This window comes from Podarcis liolepis, assembly GCF_965112155.1.
Source record: "Podarcis liolepis genome assembly, chromosome: 2".
NCBI classification, from domain to species: Eukaryota; Metazoa; Chordata; class Lepidosauria; order Squamata; family Lacertidae; genus Podarcis; species Podarcis liolepis.
In genome coordinates, this window is record NC_139555.1 from 65,842,739 (window position 1) to 65,867,022 (window position 24,284).

At 40.0% G+C, this 24,284-nt stretch overlaps 1 protein-coding gene across 1 annotated transcript in view; it reads left to right on the forward strand.

The window, feature by feature from the left end:
• SGCD (sarcoglycan delta) overlaps window positions 1–24,284 on the forward strand; it is a 398,371-nt gene that overhangs the window by 68,234 nt on the left and 305,853 nt on the right. The window contains exon 2 of the mRNA XM_083488523.1: window positions 9,135–9,190. The gene's annotated coding sequence lies outside the window, so the exon portion shown is untranslated. The remainder of the gene's footprint in view (window positions 1–9,134; window positions 9,191–24,284) is intronic.

Genomic DNA, 24,284 nt, shown 5'->3' on the forward strand with positions numbered 1-24,284 from the left:
TTTTATGGTTTTAAATATATAGTAATGTTCATAACTGCACATACATAGATCAACACAGGAAAGCCATCCTGGAACCATTTTGATTCCTAAACTGAGCAAATGTTTCTCTGCAAGGTTAAACTGGAAAAGCCTCCCCATTGTCTGTTTCCTCACAAATCCTGTCTCAAAGATATGAATAAGGTGTGAGCCTGTGACCTGGCCCAGGAAATAAGTATTTTAGCACTACAAAAGAATGGCCAGGCTCCACAGAAAATCCAATCAAGTAACCTGCTAGACAGGAGATAAACAAGGAGAAGAGAAAAACAACATTTAAATTTCTGTGATGTAGGTGGGATGTATCTGAGGGGTGGTCTTAGGTTACACCCCTTCTGTGATGTATGCATAATGTTTCTGGGGGTGGTCCTGATCTAGAGAAGGGGAATTTCAAAAGTCTTTATAAGGCCTTGCAGGCCATTGTTCTGGGTCCTCTTCCTCTCCTGCGTGTGAGGGGAGTACCCTGTTGCAACAGATCAATAAAGATCACGCTTACTAGCTGCTTTGCTTCTCAATATTCTCTGGTTGGCCTCTGTTATTTTCTCCTACCAATAGGGAACCTATGTAAGGACTCTATATGGGCTCTTGGATACCCCATAAGGGAAAAGGGCATATTTTTATTTACAACAGATGGCGACCACGCACGAAGGGACTTTTGGTTACCCAGATTCTGGAAGCGAGGAAGGACTGGTTATCCAGCGCGCACCAGGCAGTTTGCCAGGAGGAATAACCAGTCTTCCATCGGTCCCAGGGTCTGGCAATAACTGGAGTTTCAGCGGGGCTAACCAGAGGAAGCAAAGCTTGATCAGGCCGGCCTTAAACAACCAGTCAAGAGATCCCGGGATCACCAGGACAGCGCTTGCGAAGTGAGTATGAGTAGGAAAAATGGGTAGTGGGGTGGGATTCTGCAAACCACAGCAAACCTATACTTCTCAAATCCTTACTTCCTTCCTCACTTTAACTCTTGAAAAAATTGCCTTCTCCTTTCTGTCCTCTTGATCTCAACACCAGCCCTAGCCCTTCGGAGTATGCCCAGGCACAAGGTTGTGTGTGATTTCTTCCACTTAATTCTTTATGCCGACCTATTCCTTCGGAGTTTTGCCCAGAAAGGTCGTGCAATTTCTTCTGCACTGAAAACTATAATTCCCAAAACTATAACTCCCAGCGCAGCCGCACCTCTGCCATGGCGATCTTTGTTAGAAATGACCTGTGAACAGAGAACGCAAGGGCGCTGAATTCCTTTCCATCTTTCATATTCCAGAGTCTCAACCTGGCATTGCAAGTGTGCAAGCGTTCAGTAGGGACTCTGAGTTAGATTGTAAGAGGCAGGGAGGTTGCTGTGGGTTGTAGAATAGAGATTAAGTGAGGTATCCCCAGGTTTTTCCCCTCGGAGATTTGTCCAGGTATCCCCAGGTTTTTCCCCTCGGAGATTTGTCCAGGTATCCCCAGGTTTTTCCCCTCGGAGATTTGTCCAGGTATCCCCAGGTTTTTCCCCTCGGAGATTTGTCCAGGTATCCCCAGGTTTTTCCCCTCGGAGATTTGTCCAGGTATCCCCAGGTTTTTCCCCTCGGAGATTTGTCCAGGTATCCCCAGGTTTTTCCCCTCGGAGATTTGTCCAGGTATCCCCAGGTTTTTCCCCTCGGAGATTTGTCCAGGTATCCCCAGGTTTTTCCCCTCGGAGTTTTGTCCAGGTTTCCGCTTTTCCGGACCCTTCGGAGTTTTGCCCAGGTCCAAACCCCTTTTAATTGAAAATGGGTGCACCTCAGTCAAAAGAAAAATAGTCCTCAGACCCCTGGCGTGAAAGAAGCCCAATTGGTGCTTACTTCCCGCCTGGACTCTATGACAGTCCCCTTCAATTTGTGTTTAAGAAACGTTTTTCCTGTGTCTAAATTGTACTTAGGTAACATCCAGCAGCTGCTTATCTTAAATGTGCCATCTAAAATAAAAATGCAAGCTTGCTCCAATTCTAAATCTAAGGAAGCCATGTTGAACCTTATCAGTCTTAAAACAAGACAAAATGGAGAATGAAGTGTGCAAATGTTTGTTATTTGAGAGAGGCTCTAAAAGAGAGTTTTTCTCCCAAGTGGTAAAATCCTGTATACGTGCTACTTGTGTTCTGAAAGGAGGATTACCCCACCTCCTTTCTCTAGTTTCAGTGGGGAGGGTGATTTTAAGTCTAATTGTAAATGATGTTGTGTTGTAAGTTTTGAGTTTGTGACTACACCTGTGTTCCAGTCTAAGTTAACCTAATGTTTCTGCTGCAAAAGCCTAGTTGAGCCAACTGCTCTCTCAAGCTAAAATGCAGTGTATGTATTTCATTAAGCATATGCCTATGAAAGTATGGTGTTCCTTCTAAGAAAAATATCTGAGTCCAGTTTTAACTTTGATCTGGTTGGACAGAAGAGTTATTGTAAGGCTCCTGGTATCAGTCTCTATAAGACGTCCTGGCCTCTTTTCTTAGAAAATGCCCCCCCTTGTTTCATTCTGTCTCTTTCAGGGTTTTTTTCCCTTCTCCTTCTTATTCTGTGCCAGGTAAATTTACTCCCGAGTAAGCTTCCTTTAAAGGAAACTGCAAAGGGGGGGGGGCATAGATTAGGCTTACTATTCCTCTGCAAGTTCAGGAAAAATTGTTCACTCTTGTATTCCTTTTAAATCAAATCTATGGCTGTTTAAACTATGCTTTATAAGAGATCCTCTCCCTATCTTAGGAAAAATGTTCACTTCAGTCTTTAAAGATAATTTATCTAGGAACTTTCACTCTTTAGTCTAAGGAAGTAAACACTCACTCAAACTAGCTTCAAGATCTGCTAAAAGGGTTGGGTACTTTTATTTTCCTCTTCCTTAGTACATGATAGGCGCATGGCTTGTGGTCTCTTCCCCAGTTGTGTCTGTGTACATAAGTATGCGTGTGTCTCTCTGGTAGTACAAATCTTGCTATGAACCCTGTATTTTAGGGTTGGACTAGATGACCCCAGGTCCCTTTCAACTTTCCCAATTTGTGGCTGATGAGTTGAAATCCAGCCCAGATTTGCTCTTTGTTTTTAAAGGTGAGAGATGAATGTGTGTGTTTCTGGTAGTACAAATCTTGCTATGAACCCTGTATTTTAGGGTTGGACTAGATGACCCCAGGTCCCTTTCAACTTTCCCAATTTGTAGCTGATGTGTTGAAATTCAGCCCAGATTTGCTCAAATCTTGCTATGAACCCTGTATTTTAGGGTTGGACTAGATGACCCCAGGTCTCTTTCAACTTTCCCAATTTGTGGCTGATGAGTTGAAATTCAGCCCAGATTTGCTCTTTGTTTTTTAAAAGCTGTGAGGTGAAGCCATGATGTTTGAAGCAGAACTGGTGATATCAGGCATTTAAGTGATTACAATGTTTATCATTTTGTCTATTATTTACAAAAATCAGACTTAAAAGTCTACTCAAAGTTTAAGCACATACAAATGAATAATCAAGTAGAATTAGCCTTGACCATCCATCCTGTAAATAAAGGGCAGAAAATTTTGTCTGCAAATGGTAAGGCTGAGAATGTTAAAAAAAATAAAATAAAATCCTATGAATTCTAACTCTCTGGCCATTTTTACTCATAAATAAGAGAGCGGTTGATTGTTCCGCGAAGGACCAGATAAAATGACCAATAATGATAGCCCTTTCCTGTACATAAAGGAAGCACTCCTTTTGCTTCGGCTGAAATTGCTAGCTTTGGTGAATACTTAAATTGCTGAGTTTCTCTTTTTTGTTGTTTTAAAATCTAACCCTATTTTTAAAATCTACTCCTTACCTTTCCCTTCCTTATTCTAACTGAGCCAAAAGATGAAACATTTTCAATGGTATAAAAGGTTTGCTGAGGCATGAACTCTGCACATGCACAGAGGCTAGATCAGCTTACAAAAGAAGAGAGAGGAAGGGGGGAACTGTAAGGGGGGAGAGGAGGTTTCTTCCAAATCAAAAGAAAACTTGGAACCATCAGGGAAATCACCCTTAATGTGTTTTGCTCCAGGGGCTACTTAAGACAATAGAGTTAAGTACTGGACATGCCAAATTCTTTTCACAGGTAAATATCAAAGCACTCCCACTGTGAGTTCCTCTCTTGAGTAGTTTCTCCCCCCCCCCCATGGGATTTAAATTTTATAACAGTTTTTTTTTTGTGTGTGTGTGTGTGTGTGTGTATATGCCTATGCATTTTAGGAACAACATTTCCTGACAGACCTCTCACATGAAATAATTTTCCCTTTCAACAGGTGTGTATATGCCTATGCATTTTAGGAACAGCATTTCCTGACAGACCTCTCACATGAAATAATTTTCCCTTTTAACAGAGTGTCCCTTCTTTTCTCCCACAGCACAAATGATAATGAGGGGATGCAAACAGTGATTTAAATACTCTATAAAAAGTAATTGCATTTGTTTTTCTTTTTGTCTTTCTTCCCTTAAAGGCAAACAGTCACCTTCTTTCTGTTCAACAAAACAAGTCTGAATCCCTGCTATATTAGTTGACTTCCCTCTATCTCTTTCTGGCTTTGACATTTTTTTTAGGTTATTTGTTTACCTTTTTGCCTGAGCATTTCTTATTAATTCTGTCATTTTGGCTAGTGCAAGGTACTTGCACAACTTTCAATTGCCATTCATTTTTTATTGGTATTAACTCATTTCCCAGTATTCCGCTATTAACATTATGTCACATCAAGAAACACTTTTATTTTCATCTGGGATGTTAGAATGCCAAAACAGATTACTTCAGGTTACTTATTGTGTGTCTTAGCATTTATTTATTTTTGGTTCCTCATAGCTCATTTTGTGTGTTTGTGTTTTACTTTGGGGACATGTTCATCACATGTTGAAAGTCAGTCTCATGAAGTTCTTTTATTGGATAGCACATGGTGAAGTTTAAGTTTTCCCCATTGTTTTCCCATATGTGTGGTTTTGATAATATCTTTGTACTATTTAATAATAGTTATTTTCTGAATCTGATGTCTTTGTGTCAAGTCTGTTTTCATCTAACTGGTAATCTAATTTTTTGCTTTCTTTTGTATTTTTTAACCTTTGTATTTTTTTTTCAGTCTAGTAGTAATCTGCGTGGTTTTGATAATATATTTAATAATAGGTCTTTTCTGAATCTGATGTTTTTGTGTCAAGTTTGTTTTCATCTGGTAATCTAATTTTTTGCTTTCCTTTTATTTTTTAACCTTTCTTGTATTTTTACAGTTCTCTTTCTCTACATGTGGAGTAATTTTTTATTTGATAATATGAAAAGAACAACAACAACAAAAATTAAGTGAAGGAAGCAAACAAACTTAGCAGATAATAACAGTAATTATGTGGAAATGTGATAATAATATTGAAATAAATAAAATGCTTAATGTGCTAAGATTTTTTATTATTTGCAGCTTCCCATGGAAACTGGAGGACATCCTTTTTGCCTTTTGCCCCTTCCTTGTCTAACTGTGTTTAAGTCTCCCCAAAACCCTGCCCCCTTACAGGATATCACTTCTACAGATGTGCAATGATGAAAAGCAGCAACAACCCCTCAACTCACAAGACCTGCAACACCAGAGTTTTCAAAGTGCCCACAGTTATCTCTTTCAAAGGCTATAGACTGAGGGGGGAGTGGGGCTGACAAAGGGGGGAGGGGTTGAACTGACAAAGGGGGGAGGAGTTGAATTGCAAGGACATTTTTTCACTTGAACCACAAGCCTCTGCTCCAGGATTCAAAAGATACATACGTAAAAGGTCACAATTGTGTCAAGATATGCAACAGATATTTAATTATTTTGTTTTGTATTATGTGTTATTATGTAAGAATGTTGAAATGTGTCTGACAGTGTGATTTCCACAAAGGGGGGCAATTTTTTGTGTGTAACTGTTTTTATATTTAATGTCTTATTGCTTACACACCAATGGAGAATTCTCATGCATTTTATACTTTCTAATAGCTCACACTATTGTGTAGTCCAATGTTTAGCTCAATTTATAACCACATTTCATTGTTCCACCTGGCACTCTGCCAACTTTCCCTAAACTTGCTTTACCAAGGAGAAGCTTCTAAGAAACATGAAGGTGGATATGCTTTGGTTTAGCAGGAATGATTTCTTATAGACTTAAATTTACTTATTTGGACAACTGCCCTTGTTAAGAATGGTTTTCTTTTAACAGATTGGTTTGAAGAGTTGAGAACCATGGGGCAAGATAAATTCAAATTGGACTCAGTTTGAATTGGGCAAGTGTATCCAGGCTGCAATTAGCTTTTTGGTCCTTTAAGTGCAAGTGAGCAACTTCCATGAGTACAAGACCACAGCCTATAATAAAATCCCATAGCTAAAGGCCAAGGCGAAGACCTCTCCCTCACGAGATGCCCAAACCTGTGCCAGCTATGGTGAATGACAGGCAACATGGTTAAATGAAAGCCCTGAGGGGATTCAACAGACAGGATGTGTTGCTGTAGCACTATGTCAGTGTGAGACCACAGAAGAGCTACCTTGACACCTGAGAACACTAAAATGGCGGGGGGGGGGAAGCAAACTGCACTTTTCAGTCATTAGTGGACCTTACCTTCCTGCTAGGTGTAAAGCATAGAACACTATTGAGTAAATGGTCTCTCCCAAAGTGTTAGAATGCCACAAGTAATTTAGTAGCAAAACACAACATGTGTTATTTTTATATGATATATTCATACAAAGACATCCATTTACAACATACGATGTTATTATTTGTGGGGCAAAAATTTTTAAGAAAAATTCTAGCCCCAAAGGGGGGAATATTGTGATAGGAATTTTATGGTTTTAAATATATAGTAATGTTCATAACTGCACATACATAGATCAACACAGGAAAGCCATCCTGGAACCATTTTGATTCCTAAACTGAGCAAATGTTTCTCTGCAAGGTTAAACTGGAAAAGCCTCCCCATTGTCTGTTTCCTCACAAATCCTGTCTCAAAGATATGAATAAGGTGTGAGCCTGTGACCTGGCCCAGGAAATAAGTATTTTAGCACTACAAAAGAATGGCCAGGCTCCACAGAAAATCCAATCAAGTAACCTGCTAGACAGGAGATAAACAAGGAGAAGAGAAAAACAACATTTAAATTTCTGTGATGTAGGTGGGATGTATCTGAGGGGTGGTCTTAGGTTACACCCCTTCTGTGATGTATGCATAATGTTTCTGGGGGTGGTCCTGATCTAGAGAAGGGGAATTTCAAAAGTCTTTATAAGGCCTTGCAGGCCATTGTTCTGGGTCCTCTTCCTCTCCTGCGTGTGAGGGGAGTACCCTGTTGCAACAGACCAATAAAGATCAAGCTTACTAGCTGCTTTGCTTCTCAATATTCTCTGGTTGGCCTCTGTTATTTTCTCCTACCAATAGGGAACCTATGTAAGGACTCTATATGGGCTCTTGGATACCCCATAAGGGAAAAGGGCATATTTTTATTTACAACAGCAGACAAACAAGAGGGCTGGCACCAAGAGATACCGTCTTTTGGGTGCCCCTATAGACAGTATTAGTAGGACAGCAGGACTCAGTTGCGCTGCATTGACTGGCTACTGTTGGGAATGGAACGGTAGCCTAAAAATTGTAATTTCCCTTTTCTCTCTGGGAAAACACTCCTGGAAGAAACAAAAGGAGCTGTTTTGTTTTAGCTTTGGAATATGACTATTCCAATAATGTTGTTTGATTTTATAACACAGGTGCAGAGATAAGCATATCTGCATTTGTATATGTTTGTCATGTATTACGTGGGAGGTAGGACTCTATAAAGCTGAAAACTATTTTAGTTGGAAGTTGTTCCAGGTCTAATCTGAGAGAAACAGAGAATTTAGATGTGTGTGTATATATGCAAATATTGTTTAAATATGCAAAATGCTGGTGTAATTGATAAGAATATAAGAACATAAGAAAAGCCTGCTGTATCAGGCCAATGGGTCCTGTTCTCGCTGTGGCCAGTCAGATGCCTGTGGGATACATTACTGGATTTAAAATCTGAGCATGAATCAATTGAAATGACTTTGATTGGTTTGCAACCCTAAAAATACTAAGTTATTTGTAGACTTTAGGCCCTGAATTTCTGGAAAACAGATGGAGACTCTTAGCATGTTTCTGCTTTGAACTTTCATTTGTTGTACTTGATCCTTCCGGACACTTCCAGCTAAAGTATTGTAATGGTCAGTGCTTTGTTTTGAGTTTTTGTAGATACGTGTATTTTTATGAATGATAGATGAGTTTGAGGCCTTGACATTGTTGCTTATGACTATGGAAAGTTTGTGTTTAAGTGAGAAGATGATTGCTCTGGATGCACTTGCAAAAGTACATCTCACACAGGAAAAAATGTTTCCATCTTGCACTGGAAATCTAGATGATCTCTCTGGTAAAAATGAATCCTAGTAAAACGAAGTCTTGATGATTGGGAGAGGACATTTAAACAAAACTTTTGAATAAAGTTGCTAAATATAAATCAGTGGCTTGTTTCTCCAAAAACTGCTTCAAGACTTCTTTCACTCCTGTCAATCAGCATGCAGCTTTTATGGGTTGGCTCTGAAGAGCCTGTTCAATTAGGTCTCCTTGTGTAATCTCCAGATGAGCTTTATGGTTCTGTCTGTGGAATACAGATTTTGCCTGCAACAAAATGAGAAACGATTAGCTGTGTGCTTTCTGGGCCTTTAAACAACTGGAAACAGCACAGCCCATTGCCAAGCTTTTAAAAAGGCACAAGATAATGCGGTCTCAACTACTTAACATTGCTGCTTATTATCACATAAATCAAATCCAGCTTTCCTTTTCTCCTAATGATAATTCGCATCATACTTTATATGCGGTCATAATTTTCACATCATCCCTGTCAATGTTCTTATAAGCCATTTACCCTTGAACAGGGGTAAAGAAACAAAACCTTTGCATAGTGACTTGCATAGTGAATTCACATGCAAGCCGATGATGATATGCTTCATAGTCAATCATTGCCATCACAGAATAATACAAACTGTTTAAAGGACAGGATTTTTTAAAAAATAATTTTGCATCGCACAGCGTCCCCCAAAGAAGGCAGAAAATACTGTGGAATATTTGTTGTCACCAAATGAGTCATTATTTTCCTTTTTATTATTAAACAGAGAGATGCCCTCCATCTGAGCCAGGATATCTACAAGCTTGGATGGCAGTGTCCTAGGTAAGTGAAATGTTATCATCTTTCAGTTCAGACTTTTATCTCTAATGGTTTTTCCTTCTCCCTATTTGTCACTGATAAGTGCACCATGTGGCTTCATCTACTTGAAAGATTAACAGGTGTCTACTCATCAAAAAGACAGCTTTTGAGCAAACTCAGAGGCTTTGAGAAAACTTGCCTGCTTTTTACTAATGCTTCTTTTCACAAATCCTGGATATTAGTGGCATTTTTAATATCACAATATTGCTAAATGTTGGAATATGCAGTTCTCCCCATCTTCACCATTCATCCAGCTGGGGCCTTTTCCAGGACACTCCATTTCATTTTAAGAGTGTGGCCTGAAGGCACATGAGGCCCCCATCTTGCTGAAGCTAAGCAGGTCAGTGTCTGGATAGGAATCTGACTGGGGACTATGTACGGTGCCTTGGATTCCATGATTATTCACTGGGCTGTTTACAATATAAAAATACATAACATGGAAGAAAAGAAATGTAAAATACCCTCCTGACTTTCTGCCCTCATCCCCTACAGACACTTGGAGCATGCTCAATCCTTATTGGACTATTCTGATTTTAAAAATGAAGAAAAATAGTACCTACCAGGTAATTCCATTAGATCCAAAGAGACAAGGCCATTATGATGTGGCACTCCTAGCTGATGCTGGCAAAAATTCAGCAGCCTGCTTTCATGTTTCAGAATGCTAGAACCTATGCTTTCAGATCTGCTGAGTGTTAACATTAAGAACCTGTTACTGATAGCCAAATTTTTCAGGAAAAAACCTACTTATTATAAAGCCTAGAATAAGAAGACTAGATTCTTCCTTCCTGAAGGGAGGCTATCATAGTTAATATCAATCACCAAGAGAGCTATAGTAAATAGGCATCTTTGAGCTTCTTTCTGACTGTTTGAAAGGTCAGTTATTTCCTGCACACCCTCTTTCCCCATGTATGCTGCCAAAGCAATTATATGCATTTCTACCATAAGGAATAGAAAATGGAACATGAAGTGCTGTCCATTGCCAAGTTGCCTAATTTTGTTGTGTTGCCCTTGTGGAATTGGAGTGAGGAGCAATCAATGTTTGTTAGTAAATATATTAGGTAAATGGAATAGGTCATACATTGAATTAATTTTTTCGAACACCACATCTTCCCAAATATTGCACATAAACATAAATTTCTAATGCCCCTCTTTTGCTGTTTTTCCGCACTCCTTTGCAAAAGGATATGAAACAGTTCACAGGGAGATAGGAGCCATGGAAGGATATAAAATTATCCTTATTATTGAGCCAACCAATTCAACAATCCTTTACTCAGATGCAGCCCATGTGACATTGCCCATCTAGGCAAGAGTATGGATTGAGATGTACATTTCACTGTGCATTGAAAGGCATATCAGACTGAAAAATAATGCTGTGTAAATGCACATCTAAATGGGGATGTTGTCCATTCATAATATATTACACATCGAAATCTTCATTCCTGTTGTGCCTCAACTCTTTATGCATAACTGACTATGACTGAGTGATGTCTTAGGATGGAAAGTTTTTTATAGTACACTATTTTATAGTACACTATTGGCAATCAATGAAAGTAGTATAGTGTGGCAAGATACCTATGTATCAGCCAGGTTGTTCTGGCAATATGAATGCATTCCATCTCCCACCACCACCATCAACATTCAGAATGAGAAAGTGAGAGCTGTTAATTACCAACAGTGATTACACATTCTGTAGCTGATTCTGACTGGGTCTATGGTGCTATGACATAATCATGTTTGCTACATGATCCTTGATTGGTTGGGGTCAAGAAGCAAAGTAAAATACATAAGAAAAAACTTACTGTACAGTTCACATTAGAAACAGAGGAGGCTGATCCATTAGAGTGAATGGATCAGTCTGCCCTCAGCGAGCACCGCCCCCCCCCCCTTGCATGTCTTCTTACAATCACTCCTTACATTAACTCCCTTTTAGTCTCTGCGTTGATGGGACAAAATTTAAATGAGTTGCCTCTATGTCATTGGCTCTGGCTCCCCCTGCCATTGGCCTCCAAAAACAACAACAACAAAAAACAACCCTACACTGAAATGGTCCAGGCTTTCTTTTTCTTTTCTTTTTTCTTCTCTCACTTTTTTCTTTTTCTTTTTGAAAAAAATCCAGGAATAGGGGAAATGGCTAAAGAAGACCAACTTTTAGTATTCAAAATAAAGGGCTATGAATTCTTGATTCATAAATAGACATTTTTGAATGTAGTTTCAAAACCTAGAAAGTGTCCCCCCCCCCCCATCTTCATGTATTTTCTGTACAGGAATGTACAGGAACGTATTTCTAACAAGAGATAAATAAAGTTTAGAAGCTTTCTCAAAGCCACCTGCAGAATACCATTCTCTGTTGCATAGGGTCATGATGAAAAACTGTAAATCATGACTTGTCTGTGGATCAGTTACATACACCCCCCCCCAACAAATAAGGATTTTTGTTCAGAGCTGTATTACAGAATATAACTGAGTAATTGTTTTAAGGGGTTGTAATAACTGTCTTTGTTGGTTTGGTTAGATTGTTGTATTTACTGTGGTTTTCATGATAGTGTGAGCTGCCTTGAGTAGGCTTTTCCCCAAATGTAGCATATAAATAATTTTATAAAAAGGAGAGGAAATAGTGAGAACATGAATTGGCATGGGTTGTTTAGCATCCCAGCACGGGGATGGATATAAGAATTTTAGGTTGTTGTTTTTTTCTTAGTATGATGTTTTGATTTAAAGTTATTACATTTTAGGTTAGGAGAAAATACATATGAAGTTGGGTGGGGAGCATTAAAATTATAACTCATAAATAAGCATTTTTAAAGAGGGTAGGTTTAAATGTGGCTGGGCAAACCCAGCCAGATGGGTGGGGTATAAATAAATTATTATTATTATTATTATTATTATTATTATTATTATTATTATTATTATTAATTTATTAAATGTAAAGAGTTTGAAATAAAAGGCAATCGCTATGCCATCAGACAAACTTTGCTGCCCAAATCTTTGCCAAAAAACAAGCTTCCCGTGGGGTTTTTTTTATAACCATAGTCCGCCTGTGTCATAATAGGAAACTTGCTTGTGTATTCTGTAGTTGAAGGTGCCAACAGAGTTCTGCATCAGTTTTATTTTTGTCACCTAAATCGTTATCTGCATTTTTAAATGATGTTTTACAGCGTACACTGCCATGATAAAATTTATGACATGGTGGTACAGAAGTAATTTTATAAATTTATAAATAAGGTCGTTATTTTGATCAAGAAGCAAACAATTTTGTGCAGTAACATTGAGACATGGTGCCGCCTGCAACTGTTAAACTAAACAGCTCAATGCGGGATTTTAAATGTTTGTGATAACATTGGACAAACAGGCCAAGATAAAGGGAAAGGTGGCGTGGATCCTTGGTTTTACTTTTGTTTTCCTTTGGTAAAAAAGCAAAGTAACTAGGAAAATCAAAGAATGCTCTCCATAGAATTTCACTCGCCTCCTACCCCCACTCCCAGCAACTGCCCATTCTCTTAGAGTTGCCTGTGTCTTGTGCTTGCCTATGAACCTCCCACACTGAGGAATTGCTGAATGTTAATGACAGTCTATAAGCCTGTGACACTTGTAGCGCTTTATCAATCAAATGCAGCACATTCTGCCAGTTCGGCCACCTGTCCCACTCCATCAGTGTCAGAAAGTATTTCACAGAAGGCCACAGGTGCCAGCTGTCATTCTGAAAGCAGCATCGGAATGGCCCTAGGATAAGTGTATTTAGGAAATTTCCTCAGATTGAGTTTGTGGTCCCAACAGCCTTATTTTGAGTTTGTTTACAAAAGGAAAACAAAACATGCAAATGACCGATTTAATAATAAATGAAACCGTGAAGTTGACATAAGGATTTGCAACTGGGAGTTTCACTATGTATATTAGGATACCAGGACTGAGACTTGTTAATTCCTGTTGCTGCTGACAAGTGACAGTAAGGGTATGCGTGGCTCTTTTGATCAGCTTTTACTTCATATTCAAGTTAAGTTCTACCACAAATACTTAATCCAGTTTAAAGCTGAGGAATATAATGAACTGGATTATAAATTCCTGTGAGGGAGACTCCCACTGGTGGAAGGGGGGAGGCAAATTTTAGTTATTCCCCTTGAACCATCTGAAAATCTGCAGCAGAGGATTTGGGGACCCTCCAGAACAGGGGTCAGCAAACATATTCAGCATGGGGTGGTCCACTGTCCCTCAGACCTTGTGGGGGGACGCACTATATTGGGGGGTGGAGGAACAAATTCCTGATGCCCCACAAATAACCCAGAGATGCATTTTAAATAAAAGGACACATGTAAAAACACGCTGATTCCCGGACCATCCGCGGGCCGGATTTAGAAGGCGATTGGGCTGGATATGGCCCCCGGGCCTTAGTTTGCCTACCCATGCTCCAGAATAACAAGAGGTGGTAGCACTGGAGGATACTGGATGAAAGCAGAATTGGTAAGAATCACTTTCTCTCCCACCTGTCCCCCAAAGGAGCTTCTCTCAGTCAGAGTCATTTTGATGAATGGAAGGAGCCCTTCCAAGGTCTATAACTGACTTGCTTTTTTAAAAAACAACAACGCCAAAATGACTTTTGTAGCTGTCTTTGCCACCTACCTAAAACAGGTGTGAGAAACCGTTTTTCTGTTGAGGAAAACCCCTCAGGGCTAATCTGGGGGCGGGGGGTTGGGGGGCACATACATGGGTGTGTGAAGCTAGAGCCCAAAGTGGACAGCATGTGGGGGCAGCACGGCTTGAATGAGATTGCACTTCCCTTTGACACAGCGCTGCTGTTAAATGTACAAGTGGCATAAGTGGCAAGGAGTGCCTTTACCAGATTTGGCTGGTATATCAGCTATGGGCCTACTTGATGAAATAGAACCCCACTGCAGTTACTCAGAACCTAGCTAGCTCCAGAATAAGCTACCGACATACCTTGGAGATGTTGTGGGTTCGATTCCAGACCACAGCAATAAAGCAAATATCACAATAAAACAAGTCACACAAATTCTTTGGTTTCCCAGTGCATATAAAAGTTACGTTTACACTATGCCACAGTCTTTTAAGTTTGCGATAGCATTATGTATTTTTTTTAAAAAATACCCAATCTGCGTACCTTAATTAATGTGACACAGAAACTCGAGGTAAACATATGCTTTTGGGAAAATGGGGCTGATAGACTTTCTGGATGCAAGCTTGCCACAAACCTTCAAGTGTTAAAAAAATTAAAAAAGCAATACTGTATCTGTGAAGTATAATGAAACAAACTGCAATAAAATGAGGTATGCCTGTTTGTGAGGTTGCCCTTGAAAACTTTTAAGAAACTGTAACTGTTGCAAAATGTTGCTGCCAGGCTATTGACTTGAACAAGAGGTTTCAGACATATTACACTTGTTCTGCTTGATTGTCATTAGTTGCCAGTTTGATTCCAGTCTCATTTCAAAGCTTTAATTGAGTTCTTTCCTTCTCTTGTATGGCATATTAATGCTTTTTCCTTTTTAAAATTTCTACTGTTGTTTTATGAATTGTTGTTCTTACTACTTGATGAAATTGTTTGCTTGTTATGTCAAATGCTATTGTTATGTCAAATGCTATTGTTATGTCAAATGCTTGTTATGTCAAATGCTTACTAGGATTGTTTTATGTATTACTGTTTTGCATCATATATTTGATATTTGATTATTGTAAACCACCTGGAGTTCTTTGTTTGGGGAAAGAGGAGCACAAATTCAAATATGGTTGTTGTTGTTGTTTAAGCTGGATACTGCCCTTGTGTTACATAATCTGACCTCTTTCACAGAGAAAACCACACAGGAAAGTCTTGTACAATATGAGGAAAGGCCTATTTTAAATAAAATAAAATACGCTGATCCCCTGCTGAATTCATACTGGGTTCAGTCCAACGAGTAGCACTTTCATCTAGAACTCATACAAATTAATGAGAATTGTGCAGCAATGATATTTTGTGGATTTTGTTCAGTGTCAGTGATTGGCATGATTTAAAGCCCTGCACATAGATTTCCTATTATTTGCTAAGGGGGAAAATATTTCAAGTGTGCTGTGCTGAATGCCTGTGTGAAGAATATGGATCCCTTTCCATAAGAAGGCAGCAGGAAATCCATTCACAAACAGGACTCCTATGCATTGTTTGGATCATTGGCAATAACATCTAGCCTTAATTTAAAATATTGCCAATGATGAAAGGGATAGAAGGATTATTCCCATGGTTAGATCTTAGTAGAGAATAAGTTACTTCCAAATCTGCCATACTTCATCTGAATGCCACCTGAATATATTCATTTACCACATGTACTCAGTAGTGGTGAAATACAGTGATGCTTGTTCTACAGGTCTGTTTTTCCTGTAATTAAAAATGCTTTGCTTTAAAGAAAGGTGTATTTACAAAGTGTATCCATGAAATAGGTGGTTAGATGTCACCTGTGTTCCTAATGCACATTTATTTAAGCTTCTTCCAAAAGATAGAAATATGAATATTGATATGAAAATATGTCTGTTGGACTGCTGGGAAAGTAACTTGCAGTTTTAAACCCTGTTGACTTGTTTCCAAGGGACTCCGATCTGCGTTTTCAGTTTTCTCATTTTTCTAATTTACCACTTTTCATGGTAAATCACCTTGATATCCCATCCCACACAGTTGGATTTTTGAACCTGTAGTTACCCTGAAGATCTCGCTACATGCAGGAAAATGACAAATCCAATCTGCATTCCATGCAGATAACTTCGCATGGGATCCTACTGCAAACAGAGCATCACCATGCATTGTTAGAGTAGATCCATGGCTCCATCTTTGAATGCACACATGCAAATGGATCTCAACTTCTGTTATGTGTTTGTCTCCCGCAGCTTCCATGCACAAGATTGCTAGTATCCAGCTCCCCCTCCCCCCGCCGGCACATGAGCATGTCCGCATCAGCGCCCAAAAGCCTATCACACTTCAGAAATCTATCATTTTCTAGGCTTCTGCAGTATGTGCATGAACCATCTGTTCATCCAGTGGTTTGCTAGAATTATCACACTATGTATATGTTATGAACCATCTGTTGATTCAGTGGTGCGGGCATACTAAAGTATTCATGTATGTGATGTGGCTCTCATAATGTTTATTGCACCAGCTAAATCCATCTTAAGAGATGAGTAGTTTGCTAAGGATGGTATTATAGACTGCAGCTGGCTTATTTAAAGCTAGATTACTGTCAGAGTAAGAATTTTTTCATCATCAGTGAACCAGTGGATAGGAAAAATACAGTTGCTTCTGGCTACTCAAGTAATGAAATACAGACTGATAACACCAAATAAAAACTATGTTGCGTAGATTCATATTTGTTTTTTGGAATCTCTCAAACCCATCTTTGACTGACTCAGATATGCCACTGCAACAGAGTTTTCATCCACATGACCCCAGTTTGCATATAACATTAAGCCAAACCATGGGTTACTGCACATTGCAAACAAGCACATTGCAGGCACTACACTCCTCCTTTGATTCTGTTGATAAACCATCAAAGAAGAGCACACCTTGGTGCTTGTCTGGAGCAAGACAAACCATGAACTTGGGTTCAGGCATAACACTGACCTAAAGCATAGCTCTGCCCCAGGTAGCATGGCTGTAGCAAGTCTGGGGAGGAGTGCAGGAGGCATAATCTTGATTTGGGAAATGTGTTCACTCATGCTAAGCCATGGTTTCCCTTTAATTAAAACCTTTGAGTTAATTTCTGAAGTTAGTTATCTAGTTCAGAGCTCCTCTTTCCCCTCTCCAATCATTGATAACAAAACAAAGACCCTGCGTATTGCAGGAATTTGGATCTGTACAGATGGTATACTGCTACTCTTTAGTCTATGGTAGAATATCATTTTAAATTTAAAAGGTTGGGCACAGAACTCTTTGATCATACATGGAATTTGAAAGCTTTAAGAAGCCTCTGTTGCTCATTTGGAGTTTCATATTTGTAACAAAGCACACCACAGAGTTAATTAAGAGGCTATGGAGGGAAAGCACTGATGGGTATAGACCTGTGGAACTTTAGATTTTAAAGCCAGTCGTTTCCTATTGGGTTTAAGGAACTGTTTTCACTCAGGCCTGAAGGGGTCTGTGTGACACTCAACCAGATTACATTGTAGGTTTTGGAATAAACCAAATCAAGTGCTGTGGGATGAAACAAAGCTTAATTGACTTTAATTTCTTCTCTCTGTGTGTTGATCTTCACAATGGGTTTAATTACACAAATTTAGTAGCAGAGGTAAAAGTAAAGAAACTTTAGTTTTCAGAAAGGAAGGATTTGGGGTTGTTGGGTAATTAGTTTGATGAACTGCTGAGAATTAGTCTCTGACTTTCAGCCTAGTTATATTATTGGGAGTTGTATCAGTGTCATAAAATCCAACACATATTTAGCCTAATGCTTCAATATTCTAATAAGCTTAATGATGTGACTTTCAGAGAAGTCTCTATGGGTACATAAAAAAACCCCACATAGGTAATGTAAGGTAGGCTCACCCTGTAAATGTAAGTAGCGTATTTACAGGCTAAACCTGTGGCCCTTCAAATGATAGAATCATAGAATCATAGAGTTGGAATAGACCACAAGGGCCATCGAGTCCAACCCCCTGCCAAGCAGGAAACACCATCAGAGCACTCCTGACATATGGTTGTCAAGCCTCTGCTTAAAGACCTCCAAAGTAGGAGACTCCACCACACTCCTTGGCAGCAAATTCCACTGCCGAACAGCTCTTACTGTCAGGAAGTTCTTCCTAATGTTTAGGTGGAATCTTCTTTCTTGTAGTTTGGATCCATTGCTCCGTGTCCGCTTCTCTGGAGCAGCAGAAAACAACCTTTCTCCCTCCTCTATATGACATCCTTTTATATATTTGAACATGGCTATCATATCACCCCTTAACCTCCTCTTCTCCAGGCTAAACATGCCCAGCTCCCTTAGCCGTTCCTCATAAGGCATCGTTTCCAGGCCTTTGACCATTTTGGTTGCCCTCCTCTGGACACATTCCAGTTTGTCAGTGTCCTTCTTGAACTGTGGTGCTCAGAACTGGACACAGTACTCCAGGTGTGGTCTGACCAGAGCAGAATACAGTGGCACTATTACTTCCCTTGATCTAGATGCTATACTCCTATTGATGCAGCCCAGAATTGCATTGGCTTTTTTAGCTGCCACGTCACACTGTTGGCTCATGTCAAGTTTGTAGTCAACCAAGACTCCTAGATCCTTTTCACATGTACTGCTCTCAAGCCAGGTGTCACCCATCTTATTTGTGCCTCTCATTTTTTTTGCCCAAGTGCAATACTTTACATTTCTCCCTGTTAAAATTCATCTTGTTTGTTTTGGCCCAGTTTTCTAATCTGTCAAGGTCGTTTTGAAGTGTGATCCTGTCCTCTGGGGTGTTAGCCACCCCTCCCAGTTTGGTGTCATCTGCAAATTTGATCAGGATGCCCTTGAGTCCATCATCCAAGTCGTTGATAAAGATGTTGAATAAGACCGGGCCCAAGACAGAACCCTGTGGCACCCCACTAGTCACTCTTCTCCAGGATGAAGAGGAACCATTGATGAGCACCCTTTGGGTTCGGTCAGTCAGCCAGTTACAAATCCACTGAGTGGTAGCATAGTCAAGACCGCATTTTACCAGCTTCTTTACAAGAATATCATGGGGCACCTTGTCGAATGCCTTGCTGAAATCAAGGTAGGCTACATCCACTGCGTTCCCTTCATCTACCAGGCTTGTAATTCTGTCAAAAAAACGAGATCAGGTTAGTCTGACATGACTTATTTTTCAGAAATCCATGCTGACTATTGGTGATCATAGCATTCCTTTCTAGGTGCTCACAGACTGTTTACTTAATGATCTGCTCCAGAATCTTCCCTGGTATTGATGTCAGACTGACTGGGCGGTAATTATTTGGGTCCTCTCTTTTCCCCTTTTTGAAAATAGGGACAACATTTGCCCTCCTCCAGTCTGCCCGGACTTCGCCTGTTCTCCAGGAATTCTCAAAGATGACTTCCAGTGGTTCTGAGATCACATCTGCCAGTTCTTTTAATACTCTTGGATGCAGTTCATCTGGCCCTGGAGACTTGAATACATCTAAACTAGCCAAGTATTCTTGTACTATCTCCTTAGTTATTCTGGGCTGTGTTTCCTTTGCTGAATCATTTGCTTGAAATTCTTCAGGTCGGGCATTGTTTTCTTTATCGGAGAAGACTGAAGCAAAGAAGTCATTGAGGAGTTCAGCCCTTTCTGTGTCCCCTGTTTGCATTTCACCATCTTCTCCTCTGAGTGACCCCACTGTTTCTTTGTTCTTCCTTTTGCTACGGACATACCCATAAAAGCCTTTTTTGTTGCTTTAAACCTCTCTAGCAAGCCTGAGTTCATTCTGTGCTTTAGCTTTTCTGACTTTATGTCTACATGTGCTGGCTATTTGTTTGAATTCCTCTTTGGTGGTTTCCCCCTTTTTCCATTTTTTGTACACATCCTTTTTGAATCTTAACTCAGTTAAAAGTTCTTTAGATAGCCACCCTGGCTTCTTTAGGCACCTTCTATGTTTCCGTCTCATTGGTATTGCCTGAAGTTGTGCTTTTACTATCTCCCTCTTAACAAACTCCCAGCCATCATGAACTCCCTTTCCTTTTAGTATTACTGTCCATGGGATCTCACCCAGCACTTCCCTAAGTTTTATGAAGCCGGCTTTCTTAAAGTCAAGAAATTGAGTCCTAGTATGCTTGACTGCTCCTTTCCACTGTATAGTAAACTTCAGAAGAGCATGATCACTCACGCCTAATGATCCTTCCACTTCTACCCCACTAACCAGGTCATCAACATTGGTTAGGACCAGATCTAAAATGGCTGTTCCTCTTGTTGCTTCTCCCACTTTCTGGACAATGAAGTTGCCTGCAAGGCCAGTGAGGAATCTGTTTGACCTTACGCTCTTGGCTGTGTTTGACATCCAACAAATAATTGAAGTCCCCCATTACTACTATCTCCCTTCCTTTTGCATGCTTGGCCATCTGTTCCAGGAAGGCATCATCTATGTCCTCCGTTTGGCTTGGGGATCTATAGTAAACTCCCACAATGAGGTCTCTGTTATTCTTCTCTCCCTTAATTTTGACCCAAATGCTCTCACTTTGGCTTTGAGGTTCTAAATCTTGGATCTCTTCACAGGTATACACATCCCTGACATATAACACCACTCCTCCTCCTTTCTTGTCTGGTCTGTTTCTCTGAAATAGATTGTATCCCTCCATTATTACATTCCAATTGTGGAACTTATTCCACCAGGTTTCAGGCTGATGTTAGGCTACAGCTCCCATCATGCCTAATGATACCCACTCCAATACTTTGTCTGGACAAAGGGTTCTTAATGCTACTAATAATTGCTCTTTTCCTATGTAAGCCAAAATTGGAATTACAGTTTATGATCTGTGCTTCTAAGTTTAATGCCATTTTTGGTGTGGACACCTCTGTGTGTTCCATCCACATGGTCAATATGGCATAGCCCTATGGACATAGTTGTCCCCTGCCCTTTCCCAATCCATTACTGGTCACTACCTATGCTGCCTTCTGCTGTTTTGAAGAGGGTTCAAACTCTATTTTTAGGGTAGGTGGGTGTTTACATTTCTCAAGCACTATAATTACAGAAAAGTGGGGAGGCTTGTAAGAAGAGTGCCTGCAGCACAGACCAAGGGAATTACAGCCAAGATTACTTCTGAGTTGCAGATTAGGCTGTACATTGTATGGATTTCAAATAAGAATACCTGATCTCTTGTTGAGTCAATTTCAGCATCAGATCTGATTAGAAAACCTTTTCTGGTCAATTTCATAACCCATTTAGAAAACCTGCTATTTTCACTGCCTGTTATTGGTATTTTTATACTATAGCTTCTAGCACATTTGCAGAGACATAAAAATGAAAAATAAAAATTTTAAATAGCATGTTTGTGTGATACCCAACTATCTGTGTAATACGTTTGTGGCCTGAAATTTTGCCTCACTTTTGGATTACAACTTTCTTTCTGACATCTGTGCTACTTGCTGTGTTTCTTTGATGTCTTTGCTCTATTGGTAATGTACGGAGTTAGACAATGTGGAGTACAGGGTCAGGTTTAAGGTGCTGGTTTTGACCTTTAAAGCCCTACGTGGCCTAGGACCCATGTACCTACAGGACTGCCTCTCCTGGTATGCCCCGCGGAGGACCTTAAGGTCCACAAATGACAACACTTTGGAGTTCCCAAGTTGCAAGGTGGTTAGATTGGTCTCAACTAGGGCCAGAGCCTTTTCAGTACTAGCCCCGACTTGGTGGAACGCTCTGTCACAAGAGACTAGGGCTCTGCGGGACTTGACATCTTTCCACAGGGCCTGCAAGACAGAGCTGTTCCACCTGGCCTTTGGTTTGGACTTAGCCTGACCCTTATGTTTTCACTCCCCTTACAGTTTTGATCCATGGGCTACTTTTAAAATGAGGCTGCATTTTAATTTGCATTTCAACCTGTATTTTAAATTGTTGTGTGTCCCCCCCCCCCGTATTATGTTTTTATTGTAATTTTACTGGTGTTAGCCGCCCTGAGCCTGGCTCTGGCTGGAGAGGGCAGGATATAAATAAAAAAAATTATTATTTATTGTTTTGTGTCTTGTTTTGCAATTCCAAAATGTACTCTTATATTCTTCGTTTCTATTTTTCTATTGGTTTACCAGTTCTATTTTTATATGCTGATATTTTATTTATTATTAACAAAATCTACCTCTTCAGTTTTGGCATGGTTTCTTGGATTAAGCCTTGGCTCAAAATCCAGTGACTTGGCCTTTGGGTCAGCCTGCTACTGTATAACTGTGATTTGCTTAGGGCTCCAGAAGCAGGGAGACTTTTAAGCCTTTCTTAAAAGCCTAAGGATATCCTTTAAGACCTGAGAGTTTCCTGGCTCAGGCGTCATTCGCATAATTGGTGACAGCAATACTCCCTTACAGGGTTGATTTTAATCCCTGGTCATTTAGAATTATTTGAATCAATTTAGGGGCAGGTTCTTAACACAAAGGGCCTCTGTTGATGAGCAAGGGTGGTAGTAGCTGATGGAGGTGCCTTTCCCCCACTGATGGGCAAATGATTGAGAGGCATGCCAGCACCATTTTTTCTGCCCTTTTAAATGTGGCAGACATCGTGACAAGTCTTTTTAAATGACTTGGATGAAGGAATTGAGAGGATGCCAAGCTTTAATGGGAGCTACTTTACAGTACGATACACCCATAGCAGTCACTTCGTTATGTCATACACCCACAACAGCCATTTTGTGACTGGCACCCACAACACCTTAGAATCATAGAGTTGAAAGGGACCCTGAGGATCATCCGGTTCAATACCCATATGGGGATTGAACTTCCAATCTTGGTGTTATCGGCACCATGCTCTAACCATCTGAGCCATCCACCTTCTCAGAATGTGTCCACTGGTGCAAAAAGGTTGACAACTCCTGAAAAGGTGTCAAGAAATTTCATCTCTTTGTCATTACTGGAGCACACATATACGGTAACTCATTTATATGAGGTAACTGAAGTCACCCATTACTACATCACTTCTTTTCCATCCCTTATTGATTGAAAATGTAATCTCAATACTACCTTGGGCAATTTGCGTGGAAGGTGGAGGGGCACAGTTATATATCAGTAGCACTAAATTACTGTTGGGGCCCTGTATTGAAACACATAGCAATTCTGTGGTGGATTCTTCCTCTTTGGGGGTTTTCTAATTTAAGATTTCTCTTTCATGCCCAGACTGCTACCACCTCAACATCTTTATAAATGACTTGGATGAAGGAATTGAGAGGATGCTCATCAAATTTGCAGTTGCCATCAAATTGGGAGGGGTAGCTAATGCCGCAGAAGACAGAATGGGGGTTCAAAATGACCTTAACCGATTGGAGAACTGGGCCCACACTAACAAAATGAATTTCAGTAGGGAGGAATGTAAGGTTCTGCACTTAGGCAGGAAGAAACAGGTGCACAAATAAAGGATGCAGGAAACCTGGCTTACTAGTAGTATATGTGAAAAGGATCTAGGCATCTTAGTGGATCACAAGCCTATGATGAATCAACAGTGTGATGCAGCAGCAAAAAAGCTAACGCTATTCTAGACTGTATCAACAGAAGTTTACAGAAGTTCAGATCAAGGGAAATAATAGTACCACTCTGTTCTGCCTTGGTCAGACCACACCTGGAATATTGTGTCCAATTCCGGGCACCACAATTTAAGAAGGATGTTGACAAGCTGGAACGTGTGCAGAGGAGGTCAACCAAGCCTTATGAGGAATGACTGAAGGAGCTGGGTATGTTTAGCATGGAAAAGAGGAGACAGATATGATAGCTATCTTCAAATATCTGATGGGTTGTCACATGGACGATGCATCAAGCTTGTTTTCTCCTGCTCTAGAGGGTAGAACTCAAACCAATGGCTTTCTCCCATGATCAGTTTTAAAACTGCTTAACCCCTTTTTTATTTAAGTGTCTGCACTCTGGTTCCACCCTAGTTCAAAGTGGAAACCTACCCACTTGTACAAGTCCAAGTGCATAAGTCTAATTTCTGTACTTTTTGTTTTTTATTTTCCTTTTCTGAATTTTCATCCTTCATTCACTACATTGATAACATCTTGTGTGATGAAAAGTTCTGGAAACTTACCATATTTTTGTGACTTTTGGGTTATTCCTAATAAATATACAGCATGAAATATCTCCAGTGTTAAAAAAGGGTGAGATTTTCTTTTTAGTAATTCCTATTTTCTTTATGTGAAATAAAGTGGGAAAACAGTTTACATAAGGGCAGGCAAGAAAGCAAAGCTTGAGCAACTGAGGGAAGCGGAAGTAAGATACAGATTGCTTGTTGTTTATAGTCTTTGTCTATTTAAAGCTCACTTGTGTCTTAAGAGCCTGGCTTGCTAGGGAAAGAATTGTTACACTCAGAAAAGTTTCCTATATCATAACTGTGCTATGGAAGCATGTTGTGAAACCAGCTGCCATGAAATTGAATTACAGGTGTTGCATTCTTCACTGCTCAAATTGC